Raw genomic sequence first — 14362 nt, forward strand, 5'->3', positions numbered from 1 at the left:
CAAATTTTTCCTAAGAAAAATATCATTTTCCAGTTAAGTCCAATAAAAGAAAACAAATTTTTTGAAACTTACACATACATTACACAATCTTATTTTTGTTAATTTCAAATATTGTATTTAATAATATGTATATTGTATATATTTAATACTTTTTTAATAAACTCTTAACCCAAAGAAAAACAAATTAATTTTTAAAAAATATATAGTACATATATCTTACATAAATGCTGTTAAATTATTATAAAAAATAAAATATTCAAAAAATGCGAATAAGATGATCAATTAAATTTTGATAGAAAATATCATTTGACAGTTTCTAACAAAAAATATCATTTAGTTCAACAAATACGCTTAGTACTTTAATACGTTTAGCACAATAATAACTCATTACGTACTCCCACAGCGCACGAAAATCCTATGAAAATCGTAATAAAATGACTGTACAAATTGCGCAGCTGTTGTAAATAAATAAATTCTACGAACGAAACGCGGATTGATTGCTTGAAAAAAGTGGATCGCGCTGATTGCAGTCATGTCGCAGTTTTGCACAGTATCACGAGCAAATTCAGCGAAGAGACGTCTATATATGTAACTAGGACAGAGAATTTTATGTTCGAGTCTTTATATTCCTTCGTGTCTCCTTATCAATGTATTTGTATCAATGTATTTCATAATAAATGTTAATAAGAAACTTTTCGTGGGAAATTCTTTCACGTCAGATCTATTAATCTGAAAATGTCTAATGGTTAACATGTGATTTTTGTATACAATCTAATAATTTTAATAAATCACACTTCTAATAATAATAATACATTTTTAAAATATATCTATAATTATTAATATAATATAAAATTGTATATTTTATATCATATATATTTTTCCTTCACTCTTCAGATAATAACCAATTCTTATTCAATTATCTTAATGGGTATGTGCTCTTTCTTCGTAAATCGCTAGATGTAAAAAGACAATTCTATTTCGTTGCGGACATACGTATTCTAACATTAGGAAACAATGCAATTTGTTTTGGTTTACTGTGACTTTTCTATGTGAAGATACATCGAGCGATGGCCGAGGAACTAAGGTCGTTGAAAAGTCCATTGTCGAGTTCGTACTATGCACAACAAATAAAGAACAGCTGAATCATACTCCGTAGTAACACCTACGCGCATACTATAACCTACAGTGAAACCTATTCGAATTATGAATGAGCTATTTGCTGAAAACTTTAAGACATTATAACTTGGCAACGAATTGATATAACGATATGAAATAAAACCGTTTGAGATTGCTAGTGAGTTATACTGCTTGAAAAAAGCTTTTATATGATTAAAGATTATTACAAATGCATAAAAATATTATGTCATTTATTAATCGGCAATAAATTAATAAAATTAAAATTTTGTAGTCTTTACAAATATGGAAAAAAATGACGAGATGCCAAAACTGTAGCTTTATCGGTCTATTAAATTTTATAAATAGACACAAGTTAAATAAGTGCGTATTTAATCAAACAAGTAATTATTATTCCTAGCAATTAATCCGTAAAATTTCCTATGCAATATTAATTTCATTAGAAAAATATAAATTTTTATTAGACTTAGAATTGATCTGATACCATTAAAAATTTAATGAGAAAACAGTGAAAAGTCGTACTTCTTTAATCACTTCTAACGAAAAAGTTAAATAATGTTATTATAGTTATGACTTTCTCAATTTTGTTAATTAATTTGATTTTCAATGTCTAACTTGCATTTCAAAGGAAATAGCTGACATCTCTATATACACCTTGAGCTTGATGTACGCCTTGTTGCACTTGCAACTGTTGTTGTCACTGCAAGCATCGAGACAAGGATATAGCCTCGGGACGAAACTAATGAACCGCGATAGAAAATAGAAACGATTTCCGGGGCCTAATTTAGCGGATGCTGACGGTAACATATAAAAATGAGAAGGCGCATGTAGGAGATGAGGTTCGATGGTGTGATAAGATAGCCGCATTGCGGCACACGACCACCATGCTTCGAGCTGGCTACATCGCCGAAGCGGCCGTATAGACCTCCTGTGTGCTCGAGTTTTCCCCAGTCGTACTAATACTACCACCACATCTCTCGCACGCTAATACATCTCTGCACATCTGTCTCGAGATCTACTCTGTATGTGCGAAACATACTGCAATCACTAAGGTAGGATTGATATTTCGCGTTAAAAATACATTTTGCAAGACGGATCTCTCGGTGGTGAAATCTCATTTATCCACGGCTTCAAGAAACCAGTTCCATAATACAGAAGATATGTATATGATAGACTTCTCTATGCATTTAGAGATGATTTTTAATATGTATTAGACATGTTCGATAACTGTATTTTTTAATATCAGGCATAATAAAAAAAATTTTATAAAATATCATAATATAGTTTTAAAATAGAAATTTGTGAAAAAGCACAATTATTTTTTCGTATTAATATGTTCCATATTTGAAACTGTGTGTTTTACAAAAAGAAAAGATACATTTACGCCGGTTAAAGATAAGAGGAAAATATATAGTGTTTATATATTAAAAAATTTGGAATACTTCATATTTTTTGCACTTTATTTACACGGTTGTACTAAATTCATACAGCATAACGAATAGTATAACGAGTTCAACAATTGCACAAGCAATAGAAGTATGTATGTATGTTATATATTGTGTAAACTCAAATATCATTTTTAATCAATATATTAGCAATATACCTTCAGAATAGATAAGCTTTCCACTGATTAAAAGATCTTTTTTTTCTAATAAAATAAAATTCTCTTAAATAACAGATATCTTAATTAATTCATAATATTAATATCGCTTAAAAATCAATATCCAAAATAGTCTAAAATTATTTTAAGATATTATTTGATGATAATTCTGTGAAAATATATATACACACACATACACTCTTTCTCTCTTTGCGGCAGTTCTATTAGTATATCTGATTTGTTGTAGTGCACCTACTGATTAATGGACCTACACATGTTGACATATGTATTACTCGACATACAGCTTCTCTCCGCGCATATAACACGAGAGTACTCGTTAGTTGTTTGGAAGTGTCTGTGAGCTCTTCAACCATATATTCATAAAATAGTCAAACTGTTTCGTCCCGAGACAAATAAGACGAGGAATTATACAAGAAAGAACAAACAACCAAACATGTTATTTTGTTTAGGCTTATCGAATGAATAGAATTTTAATAAGAATAATAAAAAATAGAGAAGAGATTTTTTACAAATACGAGAAGTCAGCTTCTGATATAAATCAAATAATATAATGTTATTATATGGTAAAATGTATCACGCGCTTTTCATGTAGTTTATTCACACGTAATATGCTCAACGAGATAAGAGAAAAAAAAATGATAATTTTTATATATTACATATTTACTAGATAAACTATTATTATAATAAATAAAAAAAATTATCAAAAAAAGGAGATAAATTCTACTAACTATGACTCGAAACGGCTTAGCTTGTTTCACTTGAACATTTTATATTAAATCCACATTTCAGAAAGAGAGAAAAAGAACTTATTGCTAGTCTTTTTTTATTACACGATTAATAATAATCATATGCGTTGCGACAACTTTTTTCTCTCTCTTTATTAAAATGCAGTGGAGAATCAGTGTAATTGTTACTGTAGTTACAGTAAATTATCTGCAAAATATAAGAGAGATGTGAAAGTAAAATGTTTTGAATTATTATTGCGTTAGAGATGAATATCTTCCTCCTATTGCAGAAATCGAGATGCCAATGTTAAACAATTTTCTCGCCACCACCTACGATTCCACCTTTCTCAACTCCCACGCGTGACAGTTTTCCTTTCGCGTGACAGATGCACAATTGTTTACATGACAACTATAGAAAAGCTAGGAAAGCTTGTACTGATCTGAATAGCCTCGCGTAAAGTTTTCTGCAAAAACGAGAACTCCTCTGTATATTTAAAAATAATATATATATTATATATGATAACAAGGGCAGTTTTTACTTTGCAATAATTTTATATAAAAGCGGTTAGAAGTAATCTATAAAACCAAGTTCATTTATCAAATAAAATCAAAACTTGAAAGTAAAATCTTTCCGCTCCAATATAGTTGAAGCTTAAACAATTAATATCCATCCGCTTATCGCAGATGACGAGTAACGAGATGCGAACGCGTAATTCGATCGAAGCGATCAGCAATGAATTGAATCTTCACATGTATACACGAGCAGGCTTCCTCCGGACTCAAATAGGACAGAATAGGTAAATAGCAGCCGATGAATAAAACGAGACAAGTAAAGAGGTGGGCGTATAGAGGATGACGCTATTATCTCTCGTAATTAAACGGACTCAAATTCGCTATCGATCGTGGTTCGTCGAATTAATTCTCGCTTCACATCGATATGTCTGTATGCATATATATATATATATATATTTCGCAGTATTCTCTCTTATGTATTGTTATCTCCAGTAACCAAATTTTATTCAAATACGTGGACAGATCGCAAGAAATGTGGAAAATCAATACACGATATTTAAATATTTTTTAAGACAAGATATCAATACGTATTGCACACATAATTTTATACTAATGTATATTACGGTATTATAAATGGTGCTGCATAAAATTGCTTTAAATAGCATAAAGTTATAGCTTCTTCCCAAAGCAATAGCTTCTACAAAAAAGTTACATTATGTAAAATGATTGTAGTAAATTACAAAATATTATTTTTTATCAAATTAACTACAAAAATAAAACTTTAAAAAAGACTGAAACAAAAATTTGGAAAATAAAAAAATGATTACTCTGGAAAGGTAGTAATTTTTTAAATATTGTTAAAAATTTTTAATAGTTGTACAATACGTATACAATATACATATATTATATGTGTAAACATGTGTGTGCAACATATATTATTATTCTTCACGGGTCTCATAAAATTGATAAAAATTCAGCATTCCAAAGTAGATGCGAAACACGGAATGTATTATTCCTGTTTTCAATTTAAAATCGTATCGAAAAACGAAATCATCGCGCGTCGCGAAAAGAGTGCGTCGATTTATGCATTAAGCAAAGGCGTGGAGAGATAATTCGTGAGATGCAATTTGATTCGATTTATCGAGGTGAGATAGCATGCTGACGAAAACAAAGATGACCGAAATATATATACAAGTCGATCGCGTCCAATTAATCGCGACTGCGATGCATATGCATACGCGCGTACGACCCTGGAATAACGTCCGTCCTGGCTATTCCGTGCACTAGTTATGTATTTAAGCAATGACATTTATGTGCATATGTTTCTCTTTCTCTCGCTCTCTTTCCGCGCAGGCTTGGCAATTTGCACGCACGCGAGAAAATATTATTGCGGCCTTATCGCTGCGTCGAACGATCACGTATCGCGAGTATAGGTATGATCGCACTGGGAAATTTTAGATCGGTGAAAAAAAACACACCACGTATATTAATTATTACGTCGCAGGAGAGAAAATTTGCACACGCGCTAAACGGCGAAAATACATTAAACGTATATATTAACATATTTTCTCTAGAGAGAATTTCTATTTTTTTTTAATGAAAATATATAACCCTCATAAATATTGTGTATAATTAACTGCTTTGCATTCTATTTTCTTTCTCTCTCTCAGAAACATTAGCGTAACCGCAATAGTCTGACTTGCCATTGATCGTGTTGACGGACGATAATTTACCGTGATATTTGCCGCAAAATGCTGTAGATTTCCTTGGGGAATCGAACAATTACAATCGTTTCCGCGCAAAACTTCGAAGAAGGAACTTTTAAGGCCAGGTCGTCAGCCAATCTATAGATACACGTCTACATTATTTGCATGGAAAATGTTAAGTATCTAAAAATTATAAACAATTTTTTTCTGTAACAAATAATCAAGTGCAATTTTTTATCTTACACATGCAAGAAAAAATGTAACTATACATAAAATATAATAAATTTAAAATAACTGGTGTCATGAAATTCTTTAGTCTAAATCGTGCAAAATCCTAAAGCGATTTAAAAAACGTTTCAATTATAGACAGATTTTACGAAATTCAATATATCTCGTATTAAAATATAGTGGTTATGATATTGAAATATGAGTTATTATCTCCATACCAGCAAATACAAGAAAATCGTAAAGGACGAAAAATTAATTGCTATCCAATTTGACGTGGAATTGCTCTCGCACAAGTGATCCGGATCAATTGCATTTCAGACTAACTGCACGCGCTAGACTGCGCGTGTATTAACTAAAAATGATTACGCTGAGCTATAACGACGATTTCAACCAGATGATCTAAAAGCGATTTGCTTTGGCATAGAAAGTAATCGCGTTTCCTGGAATTTATTACGTTATAGGGAAAGTTAATATCCGAGTGAGACATCGTGGCAAAGAAGAAGAGAGAGAATGCTGCGCAAACCGTATTCGCGGTTCATCTAACGACTGCTCGCTTTCGCATGCTTTCGTACAATGCAATAAATTTATGTATATATGTATACACAATAAACTCGCCGCAAGAATATATATTATACTCGTCGGGGGTATAATTGTCGTTTAGAGAGACTGTACTGAGCATAAAGGTTTTATCTTTGAGAGATTTGCAGATACAAAGCGTTTGTTTCTTTTTCACTATACGAAATTTGATAATATATAAGTAACAAAGTTTGTTTCCAATATTAATATTATTATATTCATAAGTTGGATCATATTAGATTAATATAATTTAAGTATATTAAAATATTTCTCTTCAAAAAAATGGTGATAATTTTATTACGATAATAGGGGGTAATTAATTAATTAGATATATAAAAATATAAAGTTACAAAGCATCTGATGTTAAAGAAAAAAGTAAAGTATATGTATGGGATTATTTTTATAAACGAATTTCATCGATAGTCAATATTAACAAACTCTTGAAATAACAATTTATCCCACCTTCTTTCCATTTTATTACAATTCCATTAAATTCTATAATAAAAAAAAGTTAATTAATCATTCTGAGAATATTTTGGATCTCAGTTCATTTCCGATGCAATCGATCTTACTATTAGTCTACGAACGTGCAACAGCGTAATATTGTTATCCGTTGTCTGAACTAATGAACGATACGTACCGTAACTAATCTCCCACTAACATAAGATATGCACCGCGTAATGCAAGCTGAATGAGAGATAAGATGATGTACACCGGCAAGAAACTGCGGCACGATTTATATAGTACATGTAGTAGTACGACGTAATTAACAATGACGCGCTTACCACACTTACTCTTTTAACACGATCAGATAATTTCATCGTGCAGAAAGATTTTTTTTTTTCCTCCGAGTATCAAAACCTTCCATCGTCAACGCACGAGCGTGATAAAGTTTGATATCCGCAAACAATTGAAATGGTCGCGGAATTCATTAAACAGCTAATGTAATTATATAATTGTAAAATCCGCCAAGTAATTATCCGCGATTTTACGAAACACTCACGTAATACAGAATACAGAATTCGCGCGAAAGCGTGAGATAATCATCTGTGAATCCATCTTGCTTCGTGGCGCGAATTTATTGTTGTATTAAAATGACGTCATCCCCGCCGAACGAATATTAAGCCTACTTCATCGGCTTAACGATGGTCGTTAAAAGTGTTTTACGGACATCTACATTCCGCAGTTCACGGTTTATACGCACCTTTTATAACGCCCGTAAGTCGCGATTGATATTTACGAGCAACGAGAACGTACGCGAAGATATGCGTCGAGTAATAAAAATATATTTTCGTATCTTAACGCGTCTTAATGGCCCCGACTGCGAAATGCGGATGCGTAGTTACGTTTTACGTACATTATACATTCGAGGAACACTTGAGAATTCTTCAATTATCGTAGTACGTGCGGTACGATACGACGTATCTGGAGGCGTTATCGGCGTTTCTCACACATGTTTTAACTCGATAAAGGACGCTTGGATATAAGTAGCAGGAAAGTTTCTTGCGAACGGGGGACAAGTACTTAATATAAGACATCTTTTTTAAGAGCTCGAGTGTAAAGCGGAAAATGAAAAGAGAGAGGGACAGTCTTTTTATATCTTATTCCCAATAACATTTATTCGTGCGTATCTATGTAATTTAAAATAAATATGAAAATATAATTTCAAAATATAAAGACACAGGAATGCGGGTGTCTGTATGCGATAAAGAGAAAAATGTGGCACAACACGTGATCATTTTTTCCTACTAAAATTAATTTGATAAAGTAATCGTACAATCGAGAGAAAATGAAATAATTACATAAAGGTATATGGCTCTGTATTCACAATTTTCTATACTCTTTCTCTCACATATAAAGCTATTTTATAATAAAAAAATTGTTATTAACGCGTATAGCTTCTTTTATCACGTAGCTACGTACAGAACGAAAGGGAGAGACAAAGGGACAAGCTAGCACTAGCTCTTCTTCTCCAAATGTCCAACCGATTTTCGAAAGGGGTGTCGCATTCGGAAAAGTCGCATCGCCGCGTCCTCGCGCGCGCAAACGTGCTTCCGGGAGAGCTGAATGGGGGATGAATTTCTACGTAAGAGAGAAGTCTCGCGCGGAGGGGATGGTGTGGTGGTGGCCTGGTTTCATTGAACCTGGCTGTACAACACCACGGTGCCACACGTCGGTTCCGCACCCCCGCGAACACCCCCGCGCATCCACGAGCGTTCCCACCCCGAGAACATTCGCAGTGCGGAGCGGTGCGCTCGCGACTACGTGGGGGTCGGCGGTCGACGCAGAGAGTTTAGGGGGGTGACTAGGCCGGGGTGAGTCGAAGCTATGCATAGCCCGCGACGGGCTATATATAGGTCGCCGTTTCTATAAATAGAACCTCGCTCGTCCCCCACCAGCGTCCATCGCCACCGTGGAGCCCCGTTTAAGCTGCGGCGGCCACGAGGGGTGTACCACCCCGGTGTAGAAAAGTTTACAGCTAAATATACAACCACCCTCGCCCGCTTTCGCGACCCAGCCGTCGCCGTTTCTGCTGCGGATCGACGCGCTGCTACTCTGAAAATATACTTCTTACCCCAGGCAGCTGCCAGCTAAATAGGGTGATGTGGTACTGCTTGCCATTCGGATGATCATTTACTTCGACCGTGTTGATCCTGAGGAGACACGCTCGCAATTAATCGAATATCAGTTAAGAATGAGAGAGATGATGCATTTTTTTTTATTGAGATAATATTTTCTCTTATTGTGTTTTGCTTGATTTTCTTCGTTTATAATTATAATATATCGAACAGAACGTTAAAAAAGGTGGAATAAATTTGTGCTTTCGAAAGAGCTGAATAAGAATATATTTACTAGAGCTTAGAGCTATGTAACGTTATTCGTTCAAGCTCTATACATTCGTTGTCAAAGTAAAGATTTAGACACTTATGTATAATAGTTCTCAGAAAGCTTTTAGAAGTACTTTTTAGACTTCGAGAGCTGTAATCGTATGCCGTCATTTTTATTGTCTGTAAATAAAATGTGACTCGAGCCACGTCAGCCATGAGATCAAGTTTTTGCAACGTTCGACTTCCGAGCAAGCGTATTTTGTGTGATACAACGTACTTCCGTTCTTGCGATTATAAGAAGTTTCATATATGAATTATGTAGAAACTGGCTAAAAGTGAAAGTATTTCTCTGACAACACAATTTTTCTATCTATTGTATATTTTTATATCTATTTTTATTCTATTTTTATTTCTATATATATATTTCAATATCTATTTTTTTCAAGACTATCGCTAAATTTTTTTTTAAAAGGAAATATTATCTTATCAATGTTTTCGTGATTGAGTTTTAGACGAGCACAATACATTTTTGTTTGGTGCAACTTGAAACAATTTTTTTAACTCTTGTGCCTCAAATTCTCTTGCATTTTTAGCAATTCTTTCATGAAAATGTCAATTTCAAGAGAATTCAATAAAATTAATATTTGTATTATATATAAATTGTTGTATTGTATTTAACTACTAGTTACTCGAAACTAATGTGATTCAATTTATATGGTAATTTTCATATGTATACCGTATATCTAACAGAAATTTCCTTTAAATTATACCATTAACGTTGATATTAATGATAATCTTTAATCTTTAATCATTCCTTAATTTAACAAGCAAATATAGATACGAAAGGTGTGTTGTACATGTGTATAGAAAGTTCTCATAGACATATGGGTCTTTATGTAAAAGTTTTGTTCATATTTATAAGTAAAATTAATGAATTATTTCTCTTTTTTAGCAAATTGATCCTTGCTCTTTTTTGAATCGAATATTAAACTTGACATGTTAATTAATCGTATTGTCCGAAAATATAATATTAAATATGTACGAGTATATATCACACGCAAAAGAACGTGGACATTAATTATTTTTCAAGTGTTGAAAAAGATCACATTTTTCGTGCTCTACTTAACTAAAGTCTTTTTGCAATTAATTTATATGAAATGTGTTAATTTATTATTTTCTTAACAAAATAATTTAAATAAATCCGCAGATTTTTTGAACAATTATTTTACATTTACTAAACTTTACATTAGTATCCTGTGCATTCATTTAAATTTAACCGAAGAATAAAATTTTTTATATATTAGTTAAATAATTTTATATATATAAGAGCACACGAGAACGCGAGTTTTTACCCTATATAAATTTTAATTAGATAATAACACGCTACTTTCGCAATTTACAGATTCGTTATGTAAATGGATTCATCGTGTTAAACTATCTCTATTTTTATAATCTCATTTATATACAACACACATAACACATAAAGCTGATGATAATTGAAATTAACAGAGAACATCATTTTATATCACGTTAGCGTCTAAATATAAGTTAAACAAGGCTGGGATCAAATACAAATATAGCATAACGTGACATAATTTATAGCGATATAACGTAATTTATATATAACTTGAAGAGAGATTCTCTCCTCATTCTTATATCATAAAAAAAGTAAAATAATAAAAAGAGAAATGTGCATTGTGCGTTTAGAAATTATAAAATGACATAAAGAAAATATCCATTATCGTAATTTTAATTATCATCAGATTATTTCTATCGCTAATTTCAATTTCGGTATCCATATAAGTATAGTCTCCTCCATAATTAATGTTCTCTTGATTGCAATTTTAAGTTATTATCAATTTGTGAAATTTGTTTGAACAATCATTTGGAGTCTTACTTGTTTAATATACATATAGAATGCAGCATTCTCAACATAGGGGAGATATATTTAGCAATAAATCATTGAGGGGGAGGCACATTCCTCTCTCTTTTTTTAAATAGATTACAAAAAGTGTTTTAGATTTAAACACCAAAATAGTCCCTTTGTAAAGTACCCATATTTGGAAATAATAGACAAACATCTATATAATTAGCAAATAGATAACTAAGCAACCCTTTATCCTAAGAACCAGTTTAGAATGTTTATTCTCGGATAATATACGACAAAAAAGATCTGAAAAAGAAATAAATAAGATGAGCGTAATGCCGTATAGCGTGTAAAAAAACGTAGCTAGGTCAATTGTTGTAGAGCGCACGTAAAAAGTTTTTGATCAGCAACCAACCAAAATTCCTTCCGGCTGAAATAAGACAGCGATGGCGGTAATCTAACATTTAATGTATTGATCAACCGCGGAGCAATAAATAGAGATAGAACGAGGGGCGTCGTGAGCCTGATTAAACTTCATTCTCCGCTAATGGTTTATAAATAGGCAACTTTTTTTTTTCTTTGCCTTCCACGCGGTCACGACGGACGGGAGAAGTGCTCCTGGAACGAGCGTCCTTCCATTCCGCTATCCTGCCTCGTCGCCTACACCGCCTGCCGACCTCGTCGACATTTTCCGATATTTCTCCGCCGATTTTCCCGACATGCGGCGCCGGCGTCGACGACGTGTTTTCGCAGGAAATTGCGTATCGACACTTTTAATGGCGGCTGTTATTTGATGCTCTCGAATGCAGATGCCATGTGCGCCCGATACTTGAAATCAAGGCGACGACTGGATTGTCGTATATCCAGTATAGATGCATTCATTTAAGCGATTGGAAAAAGTGGGTATAGTTATATACTTTTGTTTAGTTACCTTTTCGGTAATGCGTAATCGTCTTTTCACAAGTACTTTCAAGTTACAGAAAATCAATTCTTTTATTTTCGGTCATGTAAATAGCTCCGCAAAATAATGCGCTCAAATATATCATGCGAAATAAGCTTCAAATATGTTCTACGTCCTTGCGCAGAAAATATTTTCCTTTAAAATATATAGCCATTAAATACATGCTATTTCAATATATGATATGTCACTAATCAAATATATTCAACTCAAAGAGTTATTAAATAATTGTGACACAAAAATGTATTTTTTTCACATACTTTAGTAAATATATATACTCTTTGAAATATCTAATTATTCGATGTCGGAAAAAAAAAAGTTAGTATTATTCGTCAGCACTTCTATAATGAACTATGAACTTTGAAATGTCACGGAGCAGTGCACACGTGCATATAGAGAATTTTCTTTTCCGTCCCGCACGCGGGCCCTACAAATAGCCGTGCATAGGGGCGTAGGTCGGATCGATCGCGGGGTAAAAGTGAAAAGACACCCCAAGGGGCGGCCGAGAGGACTATCAAATCGTGCATTGAGTCGGCCGACTCGAGAGAGACTCGTAATCGTTCGTTGGAAAAAAAGAAGTCGGGCGTCAAAATAGAGATTTGTCCCGAAAGACCGCATCGGGATCAGAGTCTCTCAAAGATAGAATGGACAATATTTATATCCTATATATGAAACCGAAAAATCCCCTTTCTAAATCCGATTGGGAGAAGATTTTTTTTTATGCGTTTCAATATCCAAATATCAATCGAAAATATTTAATATTTAAAATAATAGAATCTAAGAATAGAAAAATTCTCATTGAGCTAATGCATTGATTAATATGTACATACGCATGTCTGCATTTGATGTACACTTTGTTTCTTATAACTAAATTCATATCGAGTAAAAAAAAACATAATTGCATTAAAATAATTATTCATTTAGAATATATAATTATTTGTAATTTATTTTTTTTTTTTGTTTTCGTCGTCATGTATTTAATTTTAATTAATAACAAAATTAGATATATTGTATTTAACTTTATAGAATTAGATTTTATTATTATAGTCAGTTAACGGTGAAAATATATGTTTATCTGTTTTCAAAATTTTCGTTGAATATTATTCGTATAATAACATAAAAGCATATCTTATATAAGAAGGAATGATATATAGGGATATGGAAAAAAATGTTCTCTTCACAATATATTTTGTGTGCGATTCGCGACAATCTAATGGATTTCGGCGAAGGATGAGACTTATACTCTCCGATTGTCATTTAGATTTCGGCAGTAAATTTAAATAGATGATATCGAGATATCACAAGATACAGATATGTATATAGAGATATATACAAGAGAAATTGATGAAAAATTATTATTTAAAAATGTATCTTATTAAAAATAAAAATAGTTCAAATAGACTCGAATAAATCAATCTGTTGAACAATTTAATAAATCTGTATACTATTTAACATTATGTATATAGAGACCTAAATGTATTAATAATATAAACGTTTGCATATTAATTACAATTGATAAGATAATATATACTATTTCACTAACAAAACTGAGAATTTTCAAAAGAGCTATACAGCATTTTCATATCGAAAGTGATACCTGCTGAAATTGCAAACTGTTCAACTAGGTCACCTTCGTGATTTTTGGACATATATTATAGATGGATATAATCCGTTTAATCCATTTGATCAATATGAAAGTATATACATATTTTTAAATCTTCACATGAAATATACAAATCCAAAGTACATAATATTTTTCAAATTCAAAAGATGGTTTGCCTACTTTTCATAATTTTAGATATAAATCAGTAGTGAATATTTGAGTAAACTTACATATGTTATGTATACATACTATGCTACGCATTTTCTAAAAAAATTATATTATGCACGATATACTACTATTGCAGTTATATGTGCTGTATATCATTGATATATGATTTAAAAATTGACAAATCTGCTAAATCAAAATATGCAATTTTAATACATTAATTTAAAAAATATCGTATATATTAATTCTTACGAATTTTAACAAGATTAAACAAAACAAAGAAATAAATCCAACGATAAAAAATAGAAAAAATAAAGATAATATTTCTGAAAATATGAAGATTAAAAGTTTTATATGATGGCAGATGAATAAATATCAAGAGATATACTGAAACCTTCATATAATATAAAAATAGCCAACTTAACCCTAGTTTTAATC

The 14362-nt window shown here is 32.1% G+C and overlaps 1 protein-coding gene across 3 annotated transcripts in view; it reads right to left on the minus strand.

Annotated features, from left to right (window-relative positions):
- The window catches only part of Task6 (TWIK-related acid-sensitive K[+] channel 6), an 82193-nt gene that overhangs the window by 31543 nt on the left and 36288 nt on the right, over positions 1-14362 (minus strand). The window lies entirely within an intron of this gene.

This window comes from Nylanderia fulva, unplaced genomic scaffold (assembly GCF_048542155.1).
Source record: "Nylanderia fulva isolate GAGA-0341 unplaced genomic scaffold, ASM4854215v1 Scaffold25, whole genome shotgun sequence".
Classification (NCBI taxonomy): domain Eukaryota; kingdom Metazoa; phylum Arthropoda; class Insecta; order Hymenoptera; family Formicidae; genus Nylanderia; species Nylanderia fulva.